At 48.3% G+C, this 13,301-nt stretch overlaps 1 long non-coding RNA gene across 2 annotated transcripts; it reads right to left on the bottom strand.

Annotated features, from left to right (window-relative positions):
* Positions 1-692: 692 nt before the first annotated feature.
* Positions 693-13,037, bottom strand: LOC146006957 (uncharacterized). 2 transcript variants are annotated; one of them, XR_014444145.1, is made up of 3 exons: positions 12,883-13,037; positions 10,608-10,793; positions 693-832 (listed from the first exon to the last, which is right to left on the bottom strand). It is a non-coding gene; the product is annotated as an uncharacterized LOC146006957 (long non-coding RNA). The 2 variants fall into 2 exon arrangements; XR_014444144.1 differs by having other exon boundaries at positions 10,608-10,788.
* Between the last annotated feature and the right edge of the window lie 264 nt (positions 13,038-13,301).

Genomic DNA, 13,301 nt, shown 5'->3' with positions numbered 1-13,301 from the left:
CACCCCCAAAAAGGGGGGGTAGCAGACACAAAATATAGCACTCTTGTCACTATCTCTCTATCTCTCTCTATCTCTCTATCTATAACTCTATCACACTGCAGCAGCAGCAGGAAGTCACAAGAAGTCAGATCCAGGAAGCATCCAGCACGCTAAAAGCAGTGATCAGGTGATCAGGTAAGGTATTTGCAAGGATCAGGTAAGTATTTGCAAGGATCAGGTCAGTATCACGGCAGATAGGCACGGTGACCGCACTGCACGCAATTCCAGACCGGAATGTCGTCTGCAGTGCACTCACCGTTAGTTTAAATCACCCTCCATGGCTGTGATTGGTCCGTCGGTCCGACGAACCAATCACGGCCTTTGGGGGCGGGTGGGGTGACACCAGTGTCACCCTTACACCCCGTGGTGATTGGTGCTGTACTTTACAGCACCAATCACCACCGATCCCTGTGTCACCGGCGAACGTTATTCGCCGGTACACAGAAAACGCTGTAATTGGCTGTTCACATTTGAACAGCCAATCACAGCGATCGCCGACGGGGGGGAGGCATCGCCACCCCCCCTGGGCATGCAGAGACATGTCTGCTGTCGGGAAGTACATCCCGACCATGACGTAAATGTACGTCAAATGTCGGGAAGGGGTTAAATGGAAATATTTACCTGTGCTTTGAAATTCTTAAACTTCTGTTCCAGCATCTTCAGAGACACTGCACCCTGAAGACCTCTTGTACGTCCACCAACAAGCCTTATATAATATCCAGTGTTAGAAGACATTTGCTTTCTCTTGGCCAATGGATACCCAAAAACCTCAATATTCAATTGAGTAGCTGCCCTAGTGAGAAGTGGAAACAATAAAAATTAAACAATACCAATGACACATTTTATACTGATTAAGCACCCTACAGGAAGTTAAAGAACTGGATATACACTGAGTGTTGATCGGCCATAACTTCAAGTTGTTGCTGCTAGAGGGCCAGATAGCTATAATAAAGGGAATGCAGGACAAACGAAGCATCAATTGCACGGTGTTGCTTGCAAAGAAATGGGTAAAAACGTGAATAACCGAGTTTGAACACGGGATGATTATAGGCGCTTGAACCGTTAGAACCAGTTTCGGCAAAACAGCTGCACTTGTGAAGTGTTCGAAAGCAGCAGTTATTAATGTTTACAGAGAGTAGACTACCAAGCAGAAAACCTGGTCTCATCGTCAGGCTTGTGGTCGTCACAAACTACTGAATCTGTCCAGTCCAACAGAAGAGCAACATGACATCAAATTGCGGAAATCTTGATCAAAGAGCAACTGTGAAGGTCTCTGAACGAAACTTAGCCGTATAGGATATGGAAGCCGATGACCTGTTCGAAAGCCTCTACTGTCTGTCTTGAACAAGAGCAGACGTCTCCAGTTCATAAGAATTGGACAGTAGACAGCTGGTAAAGGTTCATGTGGTCCGATGTTTTCAATTACACCATGCAGATGGCAGGGTGCGAGTATGGAGAATACAGCACAAAAGCATGGACCCCAACTGCATTTCGACAACACTTCAAGTGGGTAGAGGCAATCTTATGGTTTGGGGGATGTTTTCTTGGCATTGGTTGGGTCATTTGATTCCTGTGGAACAACGTCTGAATGGCCAAGGGTATTTGAGTGTTATCGCAGATCAAGTACATCCTGTTATGTTAATGGGGTATCCTGCTGCAAGAGTTTTCTGAGGTGGCTACTTCAGAAATAGTTGTAATTCCATTGGGTGTTACACCCGGGCATTGCACCATGATGAAATGGAGAATGGCTGTAAGATATCTTTTTGAGTTGCGATGGGGAGGGAAAGGATGACTGTTTTCCACGTGTTGTAGAACTGCAGGGAAAGTTTATCATTATAGGAGGTCATGGTGGACTGTTTTTCCAACTAGAGAAGGTGTAGTTGTTGTAACAGTTCATTGAGGGTAGGAGGGTTTTTGGAGGTCCAGTGAATTAGGATGAGTTTTTTTAGAGATTGTTAAAATTCTAATCAGGAATGGTTGTGGAAGCCTCTGTCTGTAGATTCCCCGAAAAAAAGTGTAAGAAAACATAAGCAAGAAGGTTGAATAAGCAGCTTATTGATGAATGAGGTGACCTTATGCCAGAAACGTTTTATTTTTCCACAATGCTGGAAGGTAGCTGAAGAGTGATGGCATTTCTGACAAGTACCTGTTTCCTCTAATACAAAGTGCTTTCTTTGAGCCAGAGATATGTACGCCCTATGGAGAAAGCAGAAGGGTACCTCCTGAAGATATGCAGATTCGAGGTGTTGTAGGCCATATCGTAGTTCTTTGATAAATAGGTCATTTCTGTTATGTGAGGAATAAATGGAGTCCAAGGTGTTATAATATTAGTCCATGTAGTGGTAGCAGCAGTATCTATCAATTGAGAGTAAAGAATCTTGGTATGATACCGTTTGGTAAGTAGCAGCCTCAACTGAGTGTTTATAGGATCAGGCGAACTCTGAAAATATCCCGGTTTGTGGAGAGACAAAACATGACGACGTAACTGCAGGTACATGTAAAATTGTTGAGAAGAGATTGTAAATTGCTCTTGGAGAGCAGAGAATGGATACAGATGTCCCCCAGGATCAAAGACATTGGATAGAACATCAAGACCGTTTTCCTTCCAGTGGTAGAAAGTTAATAGAGAATGGGGGGGGGGGGGGGGATAACACAGGGTTACCCCAGACAGGGACATATGGAGAACTATGATGATTCCGATGTAATTTTATGTTTAAAGAGAGCCATGTGGCATATGTGTCTCTGAACATGATGTTAGGTTTAAAGTCAGTGGGAATGCTACGGAGATCAGAATGTAGAAGGCCAGCAGGAGAGTATGGGTAAAAGAGGGCTTGGTCCCAAATTAGTTTCATTATCACAGGAACACTGGAAGCTGGGTTTGACACAAAAAGCAGCATATCATCTGCAAAGAGAGATACCTTAAGGAATTGGAAAGTGCAGTTCATCTGATATGGTATCAGATTCCTCATACCACCTCTACTAACATCAAGGAGTCCATGTCAAGAAGAATCCATGCAGTATTAAGGACAAAAGGTGGTCCAGCATTGTATTGAGGGCATGGCTACTCAGTGTATAGTAAATAAACCTGGACTGTATCTTAAAAACCTTTGTATTCGGATTAAGTAATGCAAGCTAAACACAGTACTGAAGCCGCCAGGATGGCAGCTTACAGCATAACACCACAAAGCATGATGCCTTATGATCAAGGACTGAAAACGTATACTATTAGTATTTGCTCTAAGCAAAAAAATTGCTTAGAGCATATATAAAGTTAATGGTCCAAGGGACCTTTAACTTTATAAAGATAAGTACTACTTTGTGACTATCCCATCACATATTATGCTTTTAAGCTAACCCACCCCCCTATTGTCCAAGGCCTGTTAGGGTGTCAGAAGTAAGAGTGAGTGGTGTGAGAGACAGGTGTCAGAAAGAGCAAAAGAGGAGCTAGAAAGTGGGAGAGGGGTGGTCAGGGAAAGAGCTTTGTGGAATAAGAGGTAATGAGAGAACGAGAGGTGCAAGAGAAAGCGTTCTGATAGAGAAAGGGGGATGAGGAAGAGAAGGATTGCGAGCAGGAGTAACAATGTCAAAGAGAGACTGGATCAAGAGTCAGTTTCAGAGAGAGGAGGGGAGAGTGGGGGTGTCACATAGACAATGAAAGAGTATGTCAGAGAGAAAGGGGTTAGACAGAAAGAGGATGTCAGAGAGCTAGAGAGATGATGCCGTGGAGAGGAGGGTGGTAGAGCAAGGGAGAGACTCCAGAGAGAGAGGAAAGAGGGGAAACTGGAGTAGAGAGGGGAGAAAGACCAGGGGCTGAGAGAGATGAGTGGCGAGATGGAGTAAGAGTGAGGGTTGAAAGAAGGGGCAGGAGGAATAGAGGAGGGGAGTGGAGTACAAGGGTAGAGAAAGGATAGACAGCAGCTAAGAGAGTGGGTGACAGACAGTGGGTGGGGGCAGAGCATGGGAGAGAGAAAGGGGGGCCTGGGACAGAGCAAAAGAGGAAGGACAGGGTGGGGGCGAGAGGGTGAGCCAACAGGAGATGAGAGAAGTTAAGGAAACAGTGAGGTGATGGCGCTAAGCTGGCAGGTGTGAGACGATGGGGCGGGAGGGTGAGGTGACTAGGGGTGAGAGGGGGCGAGGTGAAGGGGTGATTCCACTGGGAGCGAGAGGAACTTTGTGGAATAAGAGGTTATGAGAGAACGAAAGGTGCCAGAGAAAGCGTTCTGATAGAGAAAGGGGGAAAAGGAAGAGAAGGGTTGCGAGTAGGAGTAAGAATGTCAGGGAGAGAATAGAGGAAGAGCCAATGTCAGAGAGAAAGGGGGAGTGGAGATGTCACAAAGACAACAAAAGAGTACATCGTGGTGAGAGAGGGGGTAGACCGAGAGAGAGAGGGTGTCAAGGAGAGAGCTAGAGAGATGATGCCATGGAGAGGAGGGTGGTAGAGCAAGGGAGAGACTGCCAGAGAGGGAGGAAAGAGGGGAAACTGGAGTAGAGAGGTGAGAAAGACCAGGAGCTGAGAGAGATGAGTGGCGAGATGGAGTAAAGGTGAGTACACACGTACAGATTTTCAGTCTGATCTATCTGGTGGGAACAAAAACCTGGAAATGTATGGGAGCAACTGACAATCAAAAAATTGTTCCCAAACGCTTGAACTAACAGTGATCAGTCATACAAATTGATTAAATCATTCCGATATAACAAACTTATCAAAGCATATATTTATTTTTCTGTTTTCCTGCATTTGGGTGGAAATTTTTGATTGTCATATGCTCCCATACATTTCCAGGTTTTTATTCCCACCAGATAGATCAGACAGAAAATCTGTAATGTGTGTACGCACCTTAAGAGTGAGGGTTGAAAGAAGGGGCAGGGGAAATAGAGCAGGGCAGGGGGGGGGGGGGTACAAGGGGAGAGAAAGGACAGACAGCAGCTGAGAGAGAGGGTGACAGACAGGTGGTGGGGGCGGAGTATAGGAGAGAGAAAGGGGATTGGGACAGAGCAAAAGAGCAAAGACAGCGAGAGGGTGAGCCAACAGGAGGCAAAAGGGGTTAAGGCAACAGTGAGGCAACGGTGCTAAGCTGGTGTGAGTGAGACGGTGGGGTGAGAGGGTGAGGTGACTAGGGGTGAGGTGATGGGGTGATTGCACAGGGGGCAAGAGTAGCTTTGTGGAGAAAGAGGTAATGAGAGAATGAGAGGTGCAAGAGAAAGTGTTCCGATAGAGAAAGGGGGATGAGGAAGAGAAGGGCTGCGAGGAGGAGTAAGAATGTCAGGGAGAGACTGAAGCAAGTGTCAGTGTCAAAGAGAGAAGGGGGAGTGGTAGTGTTGCAAAGACAATGAAAGAGCGTGTTGCGGAGAGAAAGAGGGTAGACAGAGAGAGAGGGTGTCAAGGAGAGAGCTAGAGAGATGATGCTGGGGAGAGGAGGGCGATAGTACAAGGGAGAGACTGCCAGAGAGGGAGGAAAGGGGGAAACTAGAATGCAGAGGGGAGAAGGACCAGGGGGCTGAGAGAGATGAGTGGCAAGATGGAGTAAGAGTGAGGGATGAAAGAAGGGGCAGGGGGAACAAAGCAGGGCAGTGGGGTACAAGGGGAGAGAAAGGATAGACAGCAGCTGAGAGAGAGAGTGACAGACAGGGGGCGGGGGCAAAGCATGTGAGAGAGAAAGGGGGTCCTGGGACAGAGCAGAAGAGGAAAGACAGGGAGAGGGTGAGCCAACACGAGGCGAGAGTGGTTGAGGCAACAGTGAGGCGACGGGGCTAAGCTGGCGGGGGTGAGACTATGGGGCGAGAGGGTGAGGTGACTAGAGGTGAGAGGGGGTGAGGTGATGGGGTGATTGCACAGGGAGCAAGAGGAGCTTTGTGAAGAAAGAGGTAATGAGAGAACGTGAGGTGCAAGAGAAAGCGTTCCGATAGAGAAAAGGGGATGAGGAAGAGAAGGGTTGCGAGCAAGAGTAAGACTGTCAGGGAGAGACTGGAGCAAGTGTCAGTGTCAAAGAGAGAAGGGGGGAGTGGAAGCGTTGCAAAGACAACGAAAGAGCATGTCGTAGAGAGAAAGAGGGTAGACAGAGAGAGAGGGTGTCAAGGAGAGAGCTAGAGAGATGATGCCGGGGAGAGGAGGGTGGTAGAGCAAGGGAGAGACTGCCAGAGAGGGAGGAAAGAGGGGAAACTGGAGTAGAGAGGAGAGAAAGACCAGGGGCTGAGAGAGATGAGTGGCAAGATGGAGTAAGAGTGAGGGTTGAAAGAAGGGGCAGGGGGAATAGAGCAGGGCAGGTGGGTACAAGGGGAGAGAAAGGATAGACAGCAGCTGAGAGAGAGGGTAACAGAAAGGAGGTGGGGATAGAGCATGGGAGGGAAAAAGGGGCCAGAGGTAGAGCAAAAGAGGAGAGACAGGGTGGGGGCGAGAGGGTGAGCCAACAGGAGGCAAGAGTGGTTGAGGCAACAGTGAGGCGACGGGGCTAAGCTGACGGGGGTGAGCCGATGGGGCGATAGGGTGAAGTGACTAGGGGTGAGAGGGGATGGGGTGACAGGGTGATTGCACAGGGAGTGAGAGGAGCTTTGTGGAGAAAGGAGGTAATAGGAGAATGAGAGGTGCAAGAGAAAGCGTTCCGATAGAGGAAGGGGGATGAGGAAGAGAAGGGGTTGCGAGCAAGAGTAAGACTGTCAGGGAGAGACTGGAGCAAGTGTCAGTGTCAGAGAGAAAAGGGGGGAGTGGAAGTGTTGCAAAGACAACGAAAGAGCATGTCGCAGAGAGAAAGAGGGTAGACAGAGAGATGGTGTCAAGGAGAGAGCTAGAGAGATGATGCCGGGGAAAGGAGGGTGATAGTACAAGGGAGAGACTGCCAGAGAGGGAGGAAAGGGGAAACTGGAGTAGAGAAGGAAGAAAGACCAGGTGCTGAGAGAGATGAGTGGCGAGATGGAGTAAGAGTGAGGGTTGAAAGAAGGGGCAGGGGGGTACAAGGGGAGAGAAAGGATAGACAGCAGATGAGAGAGGCGCTGACCGACCAGGGGTGGAGACAGAGCATGGGAGAGAGAAAGGGGCTTGGGACAGAGTGAAAGAGTAAAGACAGGGTGGGGGCGAGAGGGGGTGAGTCAACATCAGTGAGAGGGCTTGAGGTAACAGTGAGGCAACAGGTGTAAGCTGACAGGGGTGAGGTGACTAGGGAGAGACCCTCACTTTCTCGCCCCATCGTCTCACCTCTGTCAGCTTACCCCCGTTGCCTCACTGTTACCTCAAGCCCTCTCACTGATGTTGTTCTCCCATTACCTCCTTTCTCCACAAAGCTCCTCTCACTCCCTGTGCAATCACCCTGTCACCCCATCCCCTCTCACCCCTAGTCACTTCACCCTCTCGCCCCAACGTCTCACCCCCGCCAGCTTAGCACCGTCGCCTCACTGTTGCCTTACCCCCTCACACCTCCTGTTGACTCACCCTCTCCCCGTCTTTCCTCTTTTACTCTGTCCCAGTACCCTATTTCTCTCTCCCATACTCTGCCCCCACCACCTGTCTGTCACCCGCTCTCTCAGCTGCTGTCTATCCTTTCTCTCCCCTTGCATCCCCTGCCCTGCTCTATTCCCCCTACCCCTTCTTTCAACCCTCACTCTTAAGGCCCCCATACACTAGCCGATTTTGGTCAGATTTCAGCCAGATCAGTCGGATCTGGCAGAAATCGGACCAAAATCGGCTAGTTTGGATGTCCCCTCAGATCCGATGCGCGGTCCCGTGCGCATCGGATCTGCGTCGGGTGGTCGGACCTGCTGCACGTCCGACCACCCGACTTGGGACCTAGTGGGGCGGCGCGGCGGTGGAGGGAGGAGGGGGGGCTGGGGACGCTGCGGGGGACACAGGCGGCATAGAGCCGGGCAGGGGGAGCCGGCGGGAGCTGTCAGTATTGAATAAGAAAAAAAAAAGCCCATACAATGCATGGGCGGCCTGTGATTGGCTGAGCGCTCTCTCAGCCAGTCAGCAATTGGCTGAGAGAGCGCTCAGCCAATCACAGGCAGCCCATTCATTGTATAGGCTTTTTTTTTCTTGCACTGACAGCTCCCGCCGGCTCTATGCCGCCTGTGTCCCCCGCAGCTTCCCTCTACCGCCTTGCCGCACAGACGCTGGGGGACAGCGTCCCCAGCAGCGGGGGACACAGACGCTGTCCGCCGCAACTCTTGTCCGTGATGGAATGCGTGTCTCATGGAGGCCGTGTTGGCAGCGATCGGAAGGTGAGCGCAGGTCCTGTGCGTGTGCGAGGGACAGGTGGCTGGTCACTGGCGTCCTGTAATCTCACTTCTCCAGTTTCTGGGTATGTCTGAGGACACGCTGCATTTCCATCCACGCACATATTAACCTACTTGCAGCCCCGGCCCAGGAATTCATTTACAGGGACTTGTAAACAGTTTAATCTTTATCTCTCTGTAACATAAATATTCACTTTCTGTTTAGAAGATGTCACATGTCCCCGCAGCTCCCTCTGTAGCCCCCACCCCCCTGCTCCCCGGGTTTTTTACATGTGATAAATCGAGACGATTTATCACATGTAAAAAATGGCACATCAAGTGCCAGTCTAATCAAGCTCCCCCGGGGAGCAGCCGGGGAAGCTCAGGGGGAAGTCGGGGGCGACTTGTCCTAAGGACAAGTCGCCCTAGTGTATGGGGGCCTTTACTCCATCTTGCCACTCATCTCTCTCAGCCCCTGGTCTTTCTCTCCTCTCTACTCCAGTTTCCCCGCTTTCTTCCCTCTCTGGCAGTCTCTCCCTTGCTCTACCACCCTCCTCTCCCCAGCATCATCTCTCTAGCTCTCTCCTTGACACCCTCTCTCTGTCTACCCTCTTTCTCTCTACGACATGCTCTTTCGTTGTCTTTGCAACGCTTCCACTCCCCCCTTCTCTCTTTGACACTGACACTTGCTCCAGTCTCTCCCTGACATTCTTACTCCAGCTCGTAACCCTTCTCTTCCTCATCCCCCTTTCTCTATCAGAACGCTTTCTCTTGCACTTCTCGTTCTCACATTACCTCTTTTTCCACAAAGCCCCTCTCACTCCCTGTGGAATCACCCCATCACCTCACCCCTAGTCAGCTCACCCTCTCACCCAATAGTCTCACCCCTGCCAGCTTAGCCCCGGCACCTCACTGTTGCCTCAACCCCTCTCGTCTCCCGTTGGCTCACCCTCTCGCCCCCACCCTGTCTTTCCTCTTTTGCTCTGTCCCAGGATCCCCTTTCTCTCTGCCATGCTCTGCCCCCACCCCCTGTTAGTCACCCTCTCTCTCTCAGCACCCATCTATCCTTTCTCTCCCCTTGTACCCCACTGCCCCGCTCTAGTCCCCCTGCCCCTTCTTTCAACCCTCACTCTTACTCCATCTCACCACTTATCTATCTCAGTCCCTGGTCTTTCTCCCCTATCAAATCCAGTTTCCCCTCTTTCCTCCCTTTCAGTCAGTCTCTCCCTTGCTCTATCACCCTCCTATCCCTAGCATCATCACTCTAGCGCTCTCCTTGACACCGTCGCTCTATCTGTCTACCCCCTTTCTCTCTGCGACATGCTCTTTCGCTGTCTTTGCAACACTTCCACTCCCCCCTTCTCTCAGACACTGACATTTGCTCCAGTCTCTCCCTGACAGTTTTACTCCTGCTCGTAACCCTTCTCTTCCTTGTCCTCCTTTCTCTATCAGAACACTTTCTCTTGTACCTCTCGTTCTCTCATTACCTCTTTTTCCACAAAGCCCCCCTCACTCCCTGTGGAATCACCCAGTCACCTTACCCCCTCTCACCCCTAATCACCTCACCCTCTCGCCCCATAGTCTCACCCCCGTCAGCTTAGCCCCGTCGTCTCACTGTTGCCTCAACCCCTTTCGCCTCTTGTTGGCTCACCCTCTCCCTGTCTCCTCTTTTGCTCTGTCCCAGGCCCCCCTTTCTCTCTCCCATGCTCTGCCCCCACCCAGTCTGTCAAACTCTCTCTCAGCTGCTATCTATCCTTTCTCTCCCCTTGTACCCTACTGCCCTGCTCTATTCCCCACCCCTTCTTTCGACCCTCACTCTTACTCCATCTCGCCACTCATCTCTCTCAGCCCCTGGTCTTTCTCCCCTCTGTACTCCAGTTTCCCCTCTTTCCTCCCTCTCACAGTCTCTCCCTTAGTGGCACTATCACCCTCCTCTCCCCGGCATCATCACTCTAGCTTTCGGACATCCTCTCTGTCTAACCCCTTTCTCTCCACAACACGCTCTTTCGTTGTCTTTGCGACACCTCCACTCCCCCTTCTCTCTCTGACATTGACTCCTGCTCCAGTCTATCCCTGACATTCTTACTCCTGCTTGCAATCCTTCTCTTCCTCAACCCCCTTTCTCTTTCAGAATGCTATGTCTCGCTCCTCTCGTTCTCTCATCCCCTCTTTTTCCATGAAGCTTTCCCTGACCACCCCTCTCCTCCTTCTAGCTCCTCTCTTTTGCACTTTCCGACACCCTGTCAACCATGCCACTCACTCTTACTTCTACCACCCTAGCAGACATTGTAGTGACAGTAGGGGGATGGGGAAACTTAAAAGGATAATATGAGAAATTGGGAAAACAAATTAAAATCTATATTTACCTGTGCATCGAAATCCATAAAATTCTTGCCCAGCATCTTCAGAGACTCTGCAGAACTGTATCCTGTGTCCCACCACCAAGCTGTTCATAAAATCCAGAGTGATTGAAGACTTAGGCTTCCTCTTCCAACATTGCAAACTTTTTCCTCAGGTACCCAAAAACCTCAATATTCAATAGAGTAGCTGCCCTAGTGAGAAGGGGGAAACCATTCAAGTAAGTTTTTGTATTAGTTTACAAACCTATCAAATTTAAACGCACTATCAAATTTAAACGCACAACACTGTACAGGAGGTCAATATACCGCATGATGCTATTATGCAAAGCACCATACAAAAACAGATATAGTTAATGTCGGGATTGCCCATAAGGGTACAGGGTAAACCCACAGTGGACAACTGTGTCCAAGGGCCCTCTTACTCTTCGAATAGGTTTCCAGAGTGGAAACTTGATATTATTATACATAACCCCAATTTTCAAAAACACGCTACAACAATTTAGAAAACAATATATGAAACACAACTAAAGGCAGCCCAACAACTGTTCCCTGAAGGCTGAACAACATAAACTAGAACATACACCACAATAGTGGTATGGTGCCTGAATATTAGGATATATATTACAATATTAGGACTTGAACCAAAATTTAAGGTATTAAAGTCCAAACTCCAGTGAAGCCAAGAGGTATTCGTCCAATACGTGTTGTATTTGAATGATCCTGCAATAGGCTGGCACAGAATATACAGCAGATTGTTCCTCAATTTAGGGGCAGATTTATTAAGCTCGGTGAAGTGATAAAATGTCCGGTTTTTATCACCGACCAATCAGCTCCTAACTGTGAAGTTACAGGCTTAGTTTTAAAAATGACAGGTAGGAGCTGATTGGCCGGTGATAAAAACCAGACACTATCACTTCACTGAGCTTATTAAATCTACCCCTCTGTTCTTTAAAAATAAACAGGTAATATACTAGGAAACTGAACTGATGCCTATCCTTTTAAAACATTGACATCAACTGATTTCATCATTCTGATTCACCCAAAAAGTTGGTTACATTGATGCCTATTCTTCCAGACTTATAGCATCAAATGTAACCTTTGAAGTGTAGCTCTGTCTCCTACATGCAATACCTTGATTCTGACTGGCAGAGCTACACTTCAAATGTTTAAATTGATGGCAATTATCTGGAATAGGCATACCTTACATTTTGGATGAAATCATTATATTGAGGCACCAAAGCATGGGCCACTAGCACTAAATTTTGGGATACAGACCCACGCAGAAAGAAACCCCAGGCAAAAGTGAGAAATTACACAGGTTTTAAAACAATCCCGGGTTCGTTTTTTTTTTGCAAAGATACATGTAGTATCCTAGCATTTAGGATGCCATCGGTCATAATACTTACCCCACCATTACAAAAGGGAATATCTAGACTGCACCCTAACCCTTCCCACTAGTGCCTAATACTAACCCCCATACCACATCGCCAACATCTAACACCCCCCTTGGTTCCTAACCTTCCCGTCCCTGCAGCCTAACCGTTACCTTCCTATCCCCACAGCCTAACCTTAAGTCCGCCCACTAGCGCTAAAACTAATGCTGGGTACACACCTACAGATTTATCTGTCCAATCTACCTGGTGGGAACAAAAATCTGGCAATGTATGGCAGCATATGAGACTCAACCATTTGTTCCCAAATGCTGTAAAACCATAGTAATTCAGATAAATTGGTTAAATCACGGATGGTGTAATGGTTAGCATTACTGCCACACAGCACTGAGGTCATGGGTTCGATCCCCACCATGGCCCTAACTGTGCAGAGTTTGTATATTCTCCCCGTGCCTGCGTGGGTTTCCTCCGGGTACTCCGGTTTCCTCCCACATTCCAAAAATATACAGGTAGGTTAATTGGCTCCCAACAAAATTAACCCTAGAATGTCTGCGTGTACATGTGGTAGGGAATATAGATTGTAAGCTCCACTGGGGCAGGGACTGATGTGAATGTTCAAAATGATCTCTGTACAGCGCTGCGTAATCTGTGTGCGCTATATAAGAAACTGTTAATAAATAATAAATAAATAAATCATTTGATTTATCAAATTAAACTGATCATTTGTATGCATTTTTCGTGGTTTGGGAGCATTTGATCGATTGTCATTTTCTCCCATACATTTCCAGATTTTTGTTCCCACCAGACAGATTGGACAGAAAAATCATTGTGTGTACACATCTTAAACCCCCCCTTCCCTGGCTGCAATCTCAGCTGCCCTGATTACTTACCAAATGGGATTACGGCTGTCTGTATCCTGGCATCGGTGTCCTGTTCCATTCAGAGCTCCATCGCCAGTCTCGTGAGGGCAGTCGGGATGCTGGCATCTGTATACTGACGTGATTCTTCTAGCATGATCTTTGCTGACATTGACATGATTTTAAGGCATCCTGTTGAAAACAATTGAAAATGTACATGTGGATGAGATACAGGCCCAGTATGACAAGGATAAGTCATATGCACAATATACTAATATTTTAGCTGTACAGAAACACTAACCATACGCTGCACAAAGCATCATTTAATATAAGGGAATGTTAGATCTGCAATACCAAGACAAGGCTGTAATCTGCTCCATTACCACAGTATTACATAAAACCATTGTTTTATTTGTTATTTCATTTTATTAATGTAGTTCACCCTGAGTGCT

Source organism: Crinia signifera, chromosome 6 (genome assembly GCF_055691185.1).
Source record: "Crinia signifera chromosome 6, ASM5569118v1, whole genome shotgun sequence".
Taxonomy (NCBI): Eukaryota; Metazoa; Chordata; class Amphibia; order Anura; family Myobatrachidae; genus Crinia; species Crinia signifera.
Note: the sequence above shows the minus strand (reverse complement) of the source record. Positions and strands in the feature narration are given on the sequence as shown.